This window comes from Vulpes vulpes, chromosome 4, assembly GCF_048418805.1.
Source record: "Vulpes vulpes isolate BD-2025 chromosome 4, VulVul3, whole genome shotgun sequence".
In the NCBI taxonomy this organism is placed as follows: Eukaryota; Metazoa; Chordata; class Mammalia; order Carnivora; family Canidae; genus Vulpes; species Vulpes vulpes.
Genome location: NC_132783.1, coordinates 26,487,071 through 26,499,406, shown reverse-complemented (window position 1 = coordinate 26,499,406; position 12,336 = coordinate 26,487,071). Strand labels below are relative to the sequence as shown.

General features: G+C 39.9%; 1 long non-coding RNA gene across 3 annotated transcripts; it reads left to right on the top strand.

Annotated features, from left to right (window-relative positions):
* Nucleotides 1-466: 466 nt before the first annotated feature.
* Nucleotides 467-12,018, top strand: LOC140598561 (uncharacterized). 3 transcript variants are annotated; one of them, XR_012001005.1, is made up of 4 exons: nt 467-2,456; nt 9,006-9,067; nt 11,708-11,798; nt 11,960-12,018. It is a non-coding gene; the product is annotated as an uncharacterized lncRNA (long non-coding RNA). The 3 variants fall into 3 exon arrangements; XR_012001006.1 differs by lacking the exons at nt 11,708-11,798; nt 11,960-12,018 and having other exon boundaries at nt 467-2,148; nt 2,299-2,456; nt 9,006-9,693; XR_012001004.1 differs by lacking the exons at nt 11,708-11,798; nt 11,960-12,018 and having other exon boundaries at nt 9,006-9,693.
* The last annotated feature ends 318 nt before the right edge of the window (nt 12,019-12,336 follow it).

Sequence of the window (12,336 nt, the reverse complement as noted above, 5' to 3'; positions counted from 1 at the left end):
CAAAGAAATGGAAACGGTGGGGGTTCCTACCAGGCAAGTATGTGGTCTGTTACCAACTCTGCCCACCCAGGCTTTCTTGGATTCCTTCTACAATACACATCTCAGGCCTGCGGCATTACCTGGTCCTCAGCAGACTAGGCCTTAATGCACAGTGCGTAGACGTGATGCTTTTACATAGAAATTCCTAGCATCCTCTGAAACACAAAAGCTGATCACAAGTCACATTTAAATCCTTTGCAGTGCAGACGAGGGACATTAGGACATATTAGTGCATTTCTGGATTAGCAGAAATTTACTAAGATAGCAACACTCTGTCGGATGGTCATATAGTCAGATTAAGTACCATTTTTTCACCAAACATGAACGAGTTTTGGCTGCTTGTAACAGGAACTACATTGACTGGCCCTGGGGTCCCTACAACATGGGGCTTTCTCTAATACCATAATACAGCCATGTGCCTGCCCCCAGGAGACCAGTGGCCTGAAGAATAATAAAAGCTTATCTTTAAAAGCCTTAAAAATGTACTCCAAAGCTTTTGTAGTATAAAAATGCTATGTCCCCAATCTGAGTAAAATCAACAGTGCACAAAAATGCAGCATTTGGTATGTAGGTGGGAGCCTGAGGGGTTGTGTAGGTAGTGCTGCCCTACGGCCCCTGGATGGACTGGCACAGCCTTAGCTTGTGGGGTGGGTTTGGAAATCACAGGAGGAACTTAGGTTAGGGAAGTTTACAGGACGTTCAGCGATTCTAGGAGCAGAAAGCTTTACACCTCTTAAAAATATTCACTAAACAGAAAATAACTGTTCCATATGAAATAGAGTGATTTCTGGTAGTGACACTAGTCTCACATCAGCAATAACCTAACCAAATCTTTAAAACACTGTTCAGTGTTCCAATTTAGTGAAATACACAGAGGAAAAAAATACTTAGATTACCTCTCATTGAAAGTTCAGGCTCTCCCTAGCAGGGCAAAGCCCAGATATCATTGCTAGTTTGACTGGGCCCTGGGGGCAGTGCACCCGGCACAACGCTTTAAAGTTATGCTTGCGAGCTGGTGAACTCCTATAATTTTTGCTGTGTGGTGTTTCTGTCAGCATCCTGAGGGCCTTATTTGTATGCGGGGAGGGCACAGCACCCATGGGGGACCATGTCTGCCGATCACTCCCCTGCTGTGACCAGTGCCATACAAGGAAAGGGCAGGCCTTGTCTTACTGTGTATTTCTTAAAAGTGACTATAACCATTGCATTAACTCTATGTTCCAAATACTCCTTTAGAAAACCCAAACCAAACCCGTTTTCCCTTTAGGAACCAGGAGGACGCTCCACATGTTTATATAGCACATTGTATATTATGTGCATGGCCGAATCACCGAAATGATCTGACAGGGCTGTATCCGTCTTCTTCCACTGGTCCTGGACCTCCTTAGATGATGGCATCATGTTCACCAATGGTTCGTGATCGAACGCCTCTTCTGGAATAATACCTTCTGCCTCCGATGTAAGGAACCGACGGGACACCCAGTGTCAGCACAATACCGCCCAGAGAGCTGCCAGTATCCACTCTGGATCCTGGATTTCCTTTAGAGCTAATAGCTGGTGTGATTGTGACTGATAAGAAAAGGCCGCGGCTGAACTGTCATGGGGATGGTCTCCGAGGCCAGTGTCGCCTGGGTTGTGTTCTGGGACCCTGAGCTGCTGGAGATCCTGTTGGCCCAGCCCCCAGCTGCTGGGATTCTGGCTGTAGCCACGCGTCTTGGAGATGGAGATGGCGGTTGGTCAGCGGGTTCCCTGAGCTGCTGGTGGCCTGGCTCCTAGAGCTGGAGGTCACAGAGGTGACATTCCCTGTTGGTGGTTTCCTGAGGCATCGAATTCTCTGCATGCAGAGATCCGTGCAGGCGCGCGCTGTCCACAGGCGCCTGGAGCAGCGCCAGCAGGAGCAGCAGCGCCCAGGCCGAGTCCCAGGCCCCTTGTTCAGGGGCAGGACACGCAGCCTCAGGGTCCGGCCCCAGCTCAGCTGCCTCCTTCAGGCGGGATTGAATGGGCGATTGATTTAATTCATCTCAGTGGGCAGAGATGACAGCGACATTTCCTTGTGTCTTTCCCTTTCGTGAACTAAGTCCTGTGATGTATGGCTGTGCACAGTTAGGGGTGGGTTACATGTCTGTCTGTCTATCGGTTTGCTTTCCTTCTTTCTTTCTCCTTCCTTCCTTCCTTCCTTCCTTCCTTCCTTCCTTCCTTCCTTCCTTCCTTCCTTCCTTCCTCCCTCCCTCCCTCCCTCCCATTCTTTTTGTTTTTCAGAAAGGAAAAGCAAAGAAAAAGGAGCATGGTCATTCTTGCTGACAGTTTCCCTGACTCTTCCTCTAGCAACAGCATGGAACCAAGCAGGCTTTGGAGAACTTTCCCTCCGCGACTTAGTTCCATGGGCCCATTTGTAGACTTTGGAATGTAGTGTGCTTGTAAACAGCTTTCCTGATCTTTCTTCATTTTTTTCTCTATTAAATTTAAATGCACATTATTGGGTATTTATATGCTATATTAAACTTTTATAAATATATTTTGCTTTGTTTCAATTCATGGTAGGACCAATGCCATATTGTACACAAAAGTGACATTTAATAATCCCTTGAAATACTTTGTACCTTGCCACACGTAAGATTTTTAATTCTGTTGACACCATCTGAATCCCATAGGAAACCCTATGGTAATTTTAACCCTAGAATGTCAGTAAACAACTGGAAAGATAATGTAAATAACACTGACACATCAGCTCCTGACAGCACACACTCACACTCACTCATCGGTGCACTCGTTCTGTTTTCGTCCTCCCGGCATAGAGAAGTGTCTGTCCCCTCCTCTTTCTGAAGAACAAGCCTGTGTACCCCCTCTGATGAACACTTAGGACGTAGAGCATCCCCTCTCTTCATTTGATATTCACCCTCTGACACTGATGATCATTGTCATTGATATTAAATATTCAGACTTTTTCTTTTCAAAATTGTTCCCTCTTGATTCTACATCCCCTTTCGTCAGGGATCCCCTCTTTGCTTGGATATTCTAGGTCTCCAGTTTTCTCACCTCCAATGTGCTCCTCTGCCCGCACTGAGATGGCTTCTGCCCTGAGCTTTCTAGTGACTCTCTCAGGCCACCATGCACTTTGTGTCACTAAAGCACTGCAGGCTTTTTGGAGGTCCTTCTGCTGATCTGCCCAGTGGCATTAGGGGTTGTTGACAGATGACAGATACCTCCCTCTTAAAGCACTCTCTTCCTTGACTTCACTGAAACCATCTCCTAGCCACTCATTTTTTTGTTCTATTTTTTTGCAGCTTATACGCTTTTTACCCAGCTATTAAATGTCTGAGTGCCTTCCACTTGCTCTACATTTGCATTTTCTCTTTTTCCTTTGCTAGATTCCTCTGTTCAGTCATCACAGGGCCAAGAAACCATCCTTGAACTCCAGATGAGATTAGCTCTCTCCATTATATACTCCAGTAGCACCATGTTCATCATTGTCCTTGCATTCATCAGGTTATTTTCCATTTCTTTGGTGGTTGATTAATGGCTTATCCCTACCTAGTCTGTAAGCTCTTTGAGGTTGGGTACTGTGCCTGCTTTATTTATTTCACTGTGTTATACTTAGTCCTAGCATTACTCTTGCACATACAGGCTCATTTTTTTTTCTCAAAAGAATTGTTTATCTATATAAGAAGTATTTCTTTCTTCATTAAAATAAAAAGAAGTAAAATTAAAAATGGTTGATATTGAATGACTATTGCTCTGAACTTATCTGAAGGCTATTTAATGTTACATTTTGGTCAAGGTTAACATGTTTTCATTGACTAGAAGGTGTATCAAGAGTCCTTTAGTTTTTTATCAGATAGATTCTATTGTAGCAATATAACAGACATCTGAAATTTCAAGTTTGATTGTATTAGTCTGGGCTCTCCGGAAAAGCAGAATCAATAGGATGTGTGTGTGTGTGTGTGTGTATATATATATATATATCTCACTGTAAGAATTGGCTAAGGTGGTTATGGAGGCTGACAAGTTCTGAGATCCGCAGGGTAAGCCAGCAAGCTGGAGACCAAAGGGAGCTGGTGCTGTACTAGTTTGAGTCTGAAGGCCTAAGAACCAGGAGAACTGAGGGTATAGCTCAGGTCAAAGACTCTCAAGCTCGAGACACAACCAGTGTTTCAACTTAGGTCCAAAGGCAGAAGAAAGCTAATGTCCCAGTTTGGAGGCAGTCAGGCAGGAGGAATTCTCAGGGGAGGGTTAGTCTTTTGTTCTGTTTGGGCCTTGAGCTGATTGGATGAGGCCCACCCATGTTGTGGCTAGCAAGTTCCTATAGTCAGTCAATGAATTCACATCTTAATCTCATTTGAATATATTCTCATGGATACACTCAGAATAATGTTTGACCAGATATCTGACACCCTATGATTCAGTCAGGTTGATACATAAAATATACCATCATATTGATCAAATGAACAAAATTTATTATAGATTTCTACTTTTTAGTTTTTTTTTTTTTCTATTTCATTAGGGTGAGGTGGTGGCCTTATAATTTTCTTCAAATGCTGCAATTGACAAGGCATATTTAGATTTTTTTAAAAGATTTTTTTTATTTATTAGAAACAGCAAGAGAGAGAGAACATGAAGGCAGGTAAAGGCCGAGGGAGAAGCAAGCTCCCTACTGAGCAAAGAACCTGATGCAGGGCTGGATCCCCGGACTCCAGGATCACGAGCTGAGCCAAAGGCAGGGCATGTTGAATCTGTGCCTGACTTTTCAGTCACTCCACACATCGAAGCTGCTCTTTCAGTCTCCTTTTCTACAACTTGTCTGCAATACCCAGTGTTCTAGCTAGGTTTGTTGCTTACCATAATCTGAGCTACGCTTGGTAATACTGTGACTTTGCTGACATTGTTTGCCCTATTTTAATAAACGCACTCCCTCTCAATCTTGTCTTGTCCCAAACTTTCCTAGTTTTCAATGTTCAGAGTGAATCTCAAACACTGTTGTGAAACTGCCTCTGAGACTTCCATAGCTGCTGCTCTCCATGCAATTGTCTTGGCCCCTTTTACTTTTTATGGTAATTTAACCGGTTCCTATTCTGTTTCCACCAAAAGCATGTCAAGTCCTACAGAGCAGAAACCGGTATTGACTTTCTTGTGAGTGGTGGGGGGTGGGGGGGTCCTGCAGGATGGTGCACATGATGTGCTACAATAAATGCATTGAATGAACACTCGGTTTCTCTCATAGGTTTTTGAATTGACTTTTGGTATGTGAGTGGAGTGTGCTTGGCCTGATTCTGGTTCTCTTTCCAGGAAGCACATCTGCTTATCTACTCTGTCCTCTTATTTCCAGTCGGTTAAAATACTCTCAATTATTGGTTAACTTTTGATTTCTTAAGAATTTGTTGGGAATGCGAACTTGATTCCTCAATCCTTTTTCTAGCAAGTTCCACTTTCCTGAATGACATTCTTGCCTTTATCATCTTATTAATTTACAGGAAAATGCCAGTTATTTTTCTTAGTTTTTAGTCCATTGGGTTCTTTGTGTCTGGCCCTCAGTGAGCAAGGTTTTGAGTCAGGTACTGAGATTTCTACATAGATGAATATGATGTATTGCGTGCCCTCTGGGAGCAAGGAATCTTTGGGGAAGGGAGGAGGCAAGGGGAAGGAGAAATCTGTGTTTAGTGAAGTTTCCTGCCATTGAGAATAATATATATTTGGGGAATGATAATTTATATGTAATTTGAGGATATAACCCCTTCCCCCATGGAGTTTGCAGCCCAGTTGGGGGATGCATCTAAATAAGTACAGATCAGGGTGGGAAATACTTTGATAGGGATAGCAAAGTTGGTTAGGGAGGCATGTGTGGGGAATCTGTTGCTCAAACTTGGTTATATAATAATTTGGTTGAAATTCTCTTTTCTGATGTGATATGGACCGGTACGTGGTCAGGTAATAGAAAAAGTTTGTGCTAGCAGGGAAAATAGAACTGATATTTCAACCATTTCATTTTAGTTTAAGTTTTGTAAGTATACATTGTTTCTTTTTTAAAATAATAAATTTATTTTTTATTGGTGTTCAATTTACCAACATACAGAATAACACCCAGTGCTCATCCCGTCAAGTGCCCCCCTCAGTGCCCGTCACCCATTCACCCCCACCTCCCACCCTCCTCCCCTTCCATCACCCCTAGTTCATTTCCCAGAGTTAGGAGTCTTTATGTTCTGTCTCCCTTTCTGATATTTCCCACACATTACTTCTCCCTTCCCTTATATTCCCTTTCACTATTATTTATATTCCCTAAATGAATGAGAACACATTGATTCTTTAATTTTTAAAACTATGGGCAGCCTGGGTGCCTCAGCAGTTTAGTCCCACCTTTAGCCCAGGGCGTGATAGTGGAGACCCGGGATCCAGTCCCACGTCGGGCTCCCTGCATGGAGCCTACATCTCCCTCTGCCTGTGTCTCTGTCTCTGTCTCTATCTCATGAATAAATAAACAAAATCTTTTTAAAAAAAATAAAATTTATGACCAAAGCCTTCTTGATTCTGAGCATAGGTTTTCTCACTAGAGTTTGCAACCATATATATTTTTTATAACCACTCCTTATAGTATTCAGTTTTGCTATTTTTAAAGTAATATGAGTAAAGCCTCCTTCTTGTAAAGCAAGTGGAGTATAAACTCCTTCCAGACTTATGATTTTCCTCCATCTTTTATAATTGCTTTCGTTCTGTAACTTTTTTTGTTTTTTTCCTCTTTTCTTTTCCTTCTGTAACTTGACAGTTCTTTTTACAGATTTACCTTTGAGTGTTTTTTAAAAATATACAGCTGATTTTCTTAGAAACAAATGAATTTTTTTCTTACTCGTATATCTTTGGTTTATGTAATATTTGGTTAAGTTATCGATTAAAATATCTTGTACAAGTGTCATAAACATATGTGGGAACACACACAAGGGACTCTCGCGACACAAGCATGCTAGTCAAGGGCTGAGGACAGAGGTGTGCCCGTAAAGCAGAGAGCAGGCTGCCAACTGAGAAGACTTTGCTTTGGACGTCATTCAGCTGACTTGATGCAGTGTCAGGTAAATCTGGGAATGAGTTAAGTGGAGGTCAGTTAAAAAACTTCTGATGTAAAATAGAGCAAAAATGCTCTGGGAACACAATATGCTCTCTAATTGCTTGTCTATAAAATAGCCACTCTGTTCTCTGTGACATAATCTTATTCTAAAGTTTCTTGGCCTGTCGAGATTGGTAATTTATCTAAGTAAAATAGTTGAGGTATACCTTTTTTTTTCCTGTGAAGAGTACCTGTTTCCTAGGATCAGATCACATGTTTTCTGTGTAACAGATTTTTCTTTTTATTCTTCTTGTCTTTTCTGTTGACTTTTTTTCCATGTCAGATTTTTTTTTTGTAAGATACTTTAAAGATTACTGTCTTTGCCTGAGCCCCTCAGAGAAACATAGCATATATGTTAGTGATTTGTGGTTGTTGTTTTTTATTTATGGACTTAGTTTTTTTGTCTAATATAGTATCCCATTCCTAGGATTCCTATTAAATTGTTTCCTTGCTGTGTGGCTGATTATTAGCTGTGATTAGAAACCATCAGAGACCATTTTAGTGTCACCTGGATGGCTCAGTTGGTGAAGCATTTGACTCCTGATTTCACCTCGGGTCATGATCTCATGGATTGTGGGATCCAGCCCTGAGTAGGATTCCACACTCAGCAGGGAATCTGCTTCTCTCCTTCTTGCTCTCCCTCTTCCCCTCCATTGTTTTCTCTCTCACAAATAAATAAATAAATCTTTTTTAAAAGAAAAGAAAAGAAACATTTACATTTGTTTGAAACTTCACTTTTTAATAGGACCCGATGAGTGTGCCGTAAATATGAAATTAACTTATTTTGCACAGTTCACTCTTTTGAATACACCTGTCATTTTTCTGCTTCACATAAATTTCCTTGATTAAAAGATGCTTCATTTTTACCAAGGGAATAATTTAAAAAGTATTATTTTGCTTAAGTCATTGTATCAGTCAACTTTTGCCAAGAAGACTGCTCAAACAAATAACCTTAAAGTCTTAGCGGTTTCTAGCAACAAAGATTTAGCTCTTGTCCATGCAAGTGTGGGGTACAGGAGGCTGTGACTCTTTCCAGCATTTGGTTCCACTTGATGTGTAAGGGAACAACACTTACAAGAGACATGCATTTTTCTGGCAGAAGGGAAAGAACAGTCCCCCAAACATGACGACTCTTAAAGCATTCTCTTGGACATGATTCACTTTGCTTCCAGTCACATTTCATGTGTCAGTACAAGTCATTTGGTCAAGCCTGATACAGTACACACCTCATACACACACACCACTCTGGGCTAGATCACAACTTGGTACAGTGCCCCCTCCTGGGATGGGAGTAAATAAATAGGAATGCAATGCTCTGTTACAGTCAGGTCTTTTTTTAGGTTTTAATAATAAATTTATTTTTTATTGGTGTTCAATTTGCCAACATACAGAAAACACCCAGTGTTCATTTTAAAGATTTTTTGTTTTGTTAGAGGAGTATTAAGGATATATTTTGTGAATTTTACTGTGGAAATAATTTTTTCCTGATATTTTTCAGCTTTATATTTTGAACTCTGTAGAACTGATGTTAATATACAGGTTGAGATTGAATTAGGATCTTTGTAAGGAAGAATTAAGTGAAAGGATATTACATATGGAATTCTTACTTCCTACTTCATTATATTTTATTTTCTCCACCTTTATCACTTGTCTCCTACTTCTATTGATAATTGAGCGGGAGTTCAAACTTTTTTCGTCCATACTGGTATAGTTTCAGTTTGTAACTTTAGGAATTTTGAAGACTATTTCCTATTGTATTGATTAGTCATTAGTCAATTTGGCTGGATAATCTGACGCTATCTACTACCATTTCAATACACTAAATTATGCCTTTGCCAATTTCATAGTCATGTTTTGTTTTTTTTTTTTTTAACAGCATCCACATGTGGACAACAGTCTCCCAGCAAGTAAAGAGAAACCAAGTTAAGTCACAGACAGGTGCAGCTGAAATACCAAATCACGCATGGCCTTTTCTAGAGTTATATTTACTTGTGCACAGTGGGGACTATATTTCCTTACAAAACAAGAGATAGTTACGTTTGCTGTTTTGAAATAGCAGAACTGAACCTCAAATGCATGAGAACATGAAATCTTAGTGGGGTATGGTACTTGAAAAGGGACAGTGGGCAACTTGTCAGAGAAATTGGAGATTTGTGAGTGATGCTGGATGTTGGAAGGAGATAGGAAGTTTGAAAAGTAGATACATCTAGATATCCAGGAGTAAATGTTTTGTGATAGTGATGGAATCAGAAAGAATTAGACTGGAAGGCATTGTGAGTTTATTTGGTCCTAGCTATTGCCACAATACAGAAGCAGTTCCATTGGTAAAAGCTTATCAAATGGTGGCTTACATTATCCTGTGTAATTTCAGAGAAGTCCCCTCCCCCAATCTTCCAAGATTGTGTATTCCAGTTTTTCACTGTCATATCCCACTTAAGTGTGTTTCTTAATTCCATACCAACTATCCTTTTCAAAGGGTGAGGTCTGAGAGGGGCAGCAATGATCACATCATCCTGTATATGCATTTCTCTTTAACGTCATTAAAGCTCTTGGGAAAGATGTTATTTCACCTGTGATTGAATCTAGTTCTGAAAGGGATGAGATTACAAAGTCTACCTACACCATTTTACAGATTAAGTGAAAGAGTTTCAAAGATGATGAGACTCGCCCAAGGTGAAAGGGCCCAAATGGGAAAGCCAAAGCCAGAAGAACAATCTTGTCTCCTAATTAAGTGTTCTTACTTTGTATATGACATATAAGTGGCTATTTCATGAGTATATTAATATCAGATGTACATAACAGAATATAAGTTTTCTTCCTGCACATAACATTGAGGTAGCATAGTTAATAATAAGTGTCTGGCCAAAGAAAGGAAATTATTTTGTGAGTCATTGAAAAGTAAGCATAAGAAGTAAAAGAAATATATGAGGACAAATTCCATTTAGCTGTCAAACGCATTGGGTTGTTTTAGCCTCCTTTAAGAAATGTTTTATCCAGGAAAATTGAAAGCTATATATAGATTAACTCATTCTATTTCACTCCTGAGTTCACTACGCCTGTTCTTCTCATGGTTCTAGTTATAGGCTGGCTCTAGGATTTGCTAAGTGTGAGCTTTACAATTGTTTATCATCACTTAGTCTCAACTCTCCCATTGGTAAAATGTGCACAGCTTGGAGGTGTTCTTCTGGGAGATGGACCCAGATTTTTTTGAAATTTTTTTAATAAATTAATTTTTATTGGTGTTCAATTTACCAACATACAGAAAAACACCCAGTGCTCATCCCGTCAAGTGTCCCCCTCAGTGCCCGTCACCCATTTCCCCCCACCCCCCGCCCTCCTCCCCTTCCACCACCCCTAGTTCGTTTCCCAGGGTTAGGAGTCTTTATGTTCTGTCTCCCTTCCTGATATTTTTTGAATTTTTTAATCCAGAATTACTCTTTTAGGTAGGTGCTATTGATCCTATTTTGTAGATAAGGTAATAAATGAAGTTAAGATAACCTTTCCTGAGGATACATTGCTAATAAGTTGTATACCAGAATCCCAAGTCAGGTCTATCTGATTCCAAGGCAGAGTCTCTCCACCCAGTGTACTTGGAAATGCACTTGACTTTTTCATCCAACTCTCAGAAGGTGAAAGCCTGATAAAGTACGTGATATTTTTAGACAATTGCCAAGTGCTATATCAATGTGAGGTATTGTTGTTTCTTTTATGTGTTCTTAGCCACTTATTGGAAAATAGCAGTACGATCCAAGGCATAAATAAGTTTTCTATTTTCTGCTTTATGGATGAGGAAATTGAGGCCCATGGGATAAGGAAGGATATCTACATAGGCAGAAAGTAAGAGAGTAGTGTCAGTTCCTAGTCTAGTTCTAAAGCCCATCGTCCAGTCTTTCTCCTTATTCTTCTCTAGACCTGAGTTTTTATTCTGGCATAGGGGCTGATTCCATCACTATGTACTGATTCCTGTGTTGGAACTTCCCAATCAGCTAAGACACTCTAGCGAGGTAAGAGTAGGTTACTAGTAAGGAAAGAGGTAATGACACTGATGATAGTATTTTTTAAAGACTATATGCATGCAGGTAATCATTCAAACTTCATGACAGTTGGATATAACACTATATGGCAACCCTTCCATACTTTATGAATTCAGAAATGGTCATTGTGGTGCATTAGGATTTTGGCAGAGCACCCGCCTCAAGAGAATACTCTGTAGCAGCTCTACCATAAGGCACTATCTCCAGTTTTCCTGTTGAATCATTCCAGCCAGGTTACTTACTTACTTCATTTTTCTGGGCTTGTTTATCTTCATTTCCTAAGTTTGTTTGAAAAACCCTAACAACTAGGACATTCAGAGAAGCTCTTGTATGTGCAAATTTGCCTGTAAATCTGAATTCTCTATGAGATGTTACTACCAAAATGTTGAATCTAATAAAACTGTAAGCCACCATGATTTTTGTGTGTCATTCAGAGATACAGATCAACATTCTCCTGTACTTTACTTTTTTGAATCGATTATCAGTCCAAAGGAAGAGCTTTGCAAGTAGTTTGTTACTAAAATGATTTATTTTTTGGATTTAGGTACACATGATGATTCTCTCAATTCTTTGAACCTCTCAGTTGCCTGTTCTTTTTTCTCTTTCTGGACCAGGGTTTTGGAAATTCATTTAAGGTTTGTTTGTAGTTCCCTGTCGTATAACATGAAAGTTCTAACTTAATTTTAATATTCTAGTTTAAATTTAATATTAATAATTAGATCACCGATAGCATATTGTTCTCTAGATGCAGAAATGACACCATTACCTAATAAACTTCGTTTTGCTGCATTTACAGGCCTCCACAAGATGTTACTGCATTGGGCAAATTGATGATGTGGAATTCACTTTTAGAAAGTTAGATAATTAGCCTTTCCTTTGATATATATGACTGTCTCTATTTGTAATATATATTTTATGTATATTTTATGTATATGTATTTTGTTTGCCAGGTAACTGAATATTGTCAGATTCCTTTTTCAGTATCTAGATCAGTTGGAAATTTAAAAAAAACATCAATGGTAACTTTGAATTGGCACGTGGTACTCAATGTATCTTAAAATGATTTTTTCTTAATCACTATTAGAAACAAATGAATAGGGCACCCTGGGTGGCTCAGCAGTTTAGCCTCTGCCTTTGGCCAGGGCCTGATCGTGGAGACCCAGGATCGAGTCC